Below are 5,320 nucleotides of genomic sequence, written 5' to 3'. Positions count from 1 at the left end.
TTGCCTTTAAGTAAGATCTGTGCTTTATTTTAACAAGTTTTATTATAAAAAGTGAGATATTTATGTTGATAGATATTGTGAAGATTCACTATTGGGTGTCAGCAACGTGGAGATACAAGGAAGCCATTACTGTTACTTTAATCACACCTGAAAGCCCAAGGGCCATTGATATTGATGGTTTTGGTCGCAGACTGAAGATAGTAGAGAACTAATTTCAAGACTCCACCAGAAAACAGGAAGAAGGTATTATCAGTCTATTTTCCCGTATCTTCTCATCGGGTAGAATTATGCCCACTCATATTAAGGAACATCATCTACATTCTGAAATTTACTGAATCAAATATTAATTTTTATCAAAAAACATCCTTCAGACATATCCTAAAATTGGTTAATTTTTACAATTCTCACCTCAGGTAAGGTGACACAAAAATAAACTATTACATAGCCTCAATGGGAAAAGTGAAACCAGTAGTTTTACACATTGTGGGATAGAAAATCTTTAATATACTCCAAGTACATTCCTTCAGCTTTCTTCTTTAATTAGAAATTGGGTATATGGGAAATTTTGTTCTGGCTATTGTTTCTAATTTATTTTTGTGTCATTTAACAGTCAACAGTTATAGCAATACATGAGCATTTCTATGGATATGCCAAGACAAAATTCAACACTAACCATCATTATCAAACTACAGTGAACCAAATAAAAGGTTTTTACTACTTGCTTTCAAAGGTCATTTTTGTGCCCACAGAACGCAAGTTGAAAAGGTTAGGTTCCATGAAGTTTTAAATAAAGAATCACAGTTTTGTTTGCATTAGCTTTACGCATTGTCACTTCTAATCTTCCAACTCTCTGAAAATCTATTCATAAATTTTCTGCCAAGCTTTATTTAAAAAGAAAACCCAAGGCAAAGAACCATAAATAAATTTGAGTATCTATTCATATTCTATCGAAAATACACAGCAGCAAAGACAAAACCAATTTATGTATCTCTAAAGATCCACTGATAAACATTCATTACAATCTTAGTGCTTTAAATTATGTCTCTCATGGTTAAAATGCTCCAAGTTACAACATGTTGTTCTAGCAAACCACATAATTTAGGCTTGTGTCACCCATGTGTGGCAGCTCATAACTGTCAGTAAATCTAGTTCCAGGAATTGTGATGTCCCCTTCTGGCTTTCATGGGCATATGGGCTGACATCGTCTGATACAGAAACAAACCCATATATCTGGAAGCATTTACAACCATTAGCTTCCTGTTCTGTGTTTAAAGTATATAAAAATAATATTTATTTTTATGATATTTTCAGATTATTCCTACTGAATTTTATCTTTTCTTATCAAAAGTTGAGCAAATCTTCCAATACATAATAAGTCTTTGAACTTCAAAGTGTTTTTCCTCTTGCTTTAAATTTAAGACTATTCCATATTTGAGGAAAAATCTTCTTTAATTTTTATGACAGATCTTAAAGGTTTCAGAAGTGCTGAAGTTTTCAATGGTGATGTTGACATTTATTTGATCTCACTTTCAAAATGGCTATATGGATGTACCCCAATTAACAATGAGTAAGAGAAATTCCTAAAGTAACAAATATAAAATATTGTTCTAAGCTAAAGTAGTGCAGAACCTTAGACAATTAGGACACTGGACAGACCCATTGATAACTGTTTTCTGAAAATGTTATGAAAACAGAATCAAAGAGGAAAGTATGATTATGCATTTACAGAAATTGGAAACAACAGAGGATAAAAACATCCATATATAAATGCATTTCTAACTATAAGGGAAATAAGAGATAGTCTGATATCAATTACTAATGGCCACAGTGAAAGAAACCCAATTAAGGTTATCTCAAATTTCTTTCTCCAACATGTATATTTTCTTTCATGGCAAGAGTGAAGAAAATTCTTAAGCAAGACATGTTTACAATATATTGTTGGAAATTGATAAATCAGTCTACTTCCATTGTAGACTTAAATGCCATTTGACAGTAAAGATGTAAAGACCATCTTTATTTTTCCTGTATATGGTTAAATCTCTGTTAAATCTGCTAACACAGGCTATACCCCACCTGTATCCTTAACTGCAAATTTTTCTGAATTTCTTATTCCAGGAAATGGCAACTATGTATTTTTTTCAAAATTGTTTTATGACCTCCTTTATTTTACTACCTTGCTACGAAAAACCATCAACTATGTCTTTGTTTCAGGAGGTTGTTTTGACCAACTCACTTATGTTCTGTTCCTGTAATCTGCCTAACAAATCCCTCTCAAACTCACAACTCCTAAATTATGATATGCTCTTAGCACTATCCAATGGTGATCTTGGACCCTGGGTTTAGCTAGAGATAGCTCATGTACATAAACAGTAAAAATTTGATTTAATTAACTGATTAATTAACTTGGTCATGATTTGGATTGGTGTTCTTTCTCTTCACAATTGTGGACTTAATATTTGGAGACCCCCAAAAGATAAAATTCCCTACCCATATTCAGAAGCTGGACCTTTTCTACAGGCCGGTTCGAACTAAAGAGATGCTCTCTAGAGGATGAATAACTTGGAGACATTTCAAGGCCACAGGGTGTGCCTTCACTTTGGCAGACAACCTGAGAGAATGGGCTTCATGAAAAGAAAGCAGCAAGTACTCATTATGGAGACCTACCCCAAAAAAATCATAGCTAGTCTCTCTGATACCTGGTTATGTCGGATCTCAGTCTGGGCACATACTGGAGCTGACAAGATCCAACATTTTCTTGTCCAAGATAAAATATATGACATTAAATGGCACTTTTGGTTACTTAGGAGTTCAGGTAGAACCAGCAATTCCTTTTCTGATTTGCCTCTGAATTCTAGTTACGCCCTGGTAAATCTGGAAGCCAAAATGGAAATCTTATTGGACCAACATCTGGGTGCCCACTGGCAGGGTTTCCAATGCAAGGCTGCACAACTGAGCTTCAGAACCCTCAAGAATTTGGTAATAATGGAAGCCAACAGAATCAACAGGCCCAGAGCAGGATTTTCAACGTTACCCAGAGCCTAGAAAAATTAAAGAGCCTGGTCTAACTCAAATGAGAAATCCGACACTTAGGAAACCTCTGTTGGGATCCGGGTGCCTGGGTTATACAAGGAGGTAGTTCAGAATTATTAAAAATAAACTTTGCTCGAAGTGGTGAACCTTAGAATGATCCCAATTTCTGTATCCATTGTCCTGTTATTGTCCTCTGTGTATTGTCTTCTGTTTTGTTTGTCTTTATGTGTTCAAACTTGGGCCAGCTGAAACAGAAAAACATCAGTAATAAGACTAGTAAGCTTCACAGTCCTCCAGCCTGTATTCTGCTTATTGTTTGACCCCTTTTTATTTCTTTGTTTTCTGTCTCCATCTCTTGAGTGTTCGCGTTCTACATATTTTGGTTTCTTTTTTGCTGCTTTCATCCCTTGTGTGTGTTTCTGCGCCCCTATTAGTTTTCTTTAGTTACAGGCAGACTTTGGAACCAGACCTAGCTACCACCACTGCTATATTGTTGGACTGAGGCAAAGCTGACATGCCGTACCTGCACCTCAGCATGACACCCTGGGGAGCTTTGTGCACTTTTTCCATCATTAGTTTGATAGCCATGGCTCAACATTTGTTTCTTGTCACTAGATTCTGTTTAGCAGTGATTCAAAGGTCTTTTGGTATGGATAATATTGAAATATTGTTTTATACTGTTCTGTTACTTTGAAAATCTTGTTCTGGAATGAGAAAATTTCTGTCCTATGTCAGTAGACTCACCTGACTGTGGCAGAAAATAAAGAGGAAGGTAGAGTTTCTAAAATTAAATGTTGCCTTCATTTTAACTGCTTAAAACTTCTGTTAAGATATAAACCTTATCTCAAGATTTATATGACTATTATATAAGTGTTCTGTACCTCTGAATTTATTGAATATAATTATTGGATATGGTAAAAATCTATAACAAAAGTTCACTTAAAACTTATGACACAGAGTTAGCAATTAAAAATTTATACTTAGGTAATCTTACCATTCAGACTATAAAACTCAGCACATAGACAACACCAGCAGCCAAAACAAACCATAACAAAACAAAAAAATGAGAGACCAAATTCATCAAGTCCATAGTTCTGGGAAAATCTCCAAATGTACTAAACTTGTTTTTTGTTTTTCCTCCTGTAGTTCTACTTTTGGCTAACTGTTCTTGTAAACTAAAATATGTCAATCCAAAACATGTTTTTTATGCCTAAAGACTCACCCTGAGAAAAGCTCAAGGATGCACTGAAATCTCAGGTATACACTATAATTTCCAGTTGGCTAAATCGTGGGCTGAAAAACTAAGCACCAGAAACTGGGATATGTGTATCTCATGTTGCACCTAGACAATGACCTAACAAGTCTGACAATGAGCTTATAACAGTGTTTCATTATGTAAGATCTATTCAGGTTAGCAGAGACAAAATTTGGAATATATGTCAAACTTCTTTGTCTTTGCTAAATTTTTTAACTTTTAGATATTTTAATAAGCTTAGTCATACAAGAAATTGTGATATTCTGCCACTGAACATACTAAAAGAACCAGAAAAAAATGTTGCCCGTCTCTCTGTTGATGGTAATTATGATTAAAAGTTTCACTTTGGTATTAAAATATTTTCAATTTAAGAATTCTAAAGTTTTAAATTAAATAGGGATAATGTATTTTAAATCATAATTGTATGAAAGCTAACTTGTCAACTGTCAAAGATTATGGAGATATAAAATTTATGGTCATCATATAAATGATCAAATTCTTTACAAATATAAATCATTTACAGGTACAAGCATTGTTTAAATTTCCTCATGTGTTTACAAGGTTAAACCTATAACCAGTGACTAAAAAAATAAGGTTTATTTAATATCAAGTATACTATTTTAATAGATGGCCTTCAAAACTTTTCAGATACCAGCTGAATATGGCATTTAAAATGTGAAAGGCAAAACTCATCCTGAGATAGATGAAAGTGTCAGAACCTAAAGGTGACCCTAATGTCTCCAAGGAAGACATGATGAAAAAGCCACCTGGATTTTGGTAATGCTAACCACTAGATGAAACTGCCACATTTCTCACTTGTTGCCAGGGCCTTGGATAACCTGTAAAAAACTGTTGAGTTGATTGTCATACTCTGTTTTGTCAAGCTGAGGTCAGTTTTCCGAGGCTACTTCTTCATAAGAAAATCATAATTTCTAAGTCTTTCAGCAGATGATGTCCTGTGCAGGAGCTGAAAGTTTAATGCTGCCCTGTTTTATTAGCCAAAGAGCTATGCTAGCCAAACAGATATATCGTCAG

The sequence above is a fragment of the Microtus pennsylvanicus genome, chromosome 1, assembly GCF_037038515.1.
Source record: "Microtus pennsylvanicus isolate mMicPen1 chromosome 1, mMicPen1.hap1, whole genome shotgun sequence".
Taxonomy (NCBI): Eukaryota; Metazoa; Chordata; class Mammalia; order Rodentia; family Cricetidae; genus Microtus; species Microtus pennsylvanicus.
The sequence above is the reverse complement of the archived record's forward strand: the minus strand, read 5'-3'. Positions refer to the sequence as shown.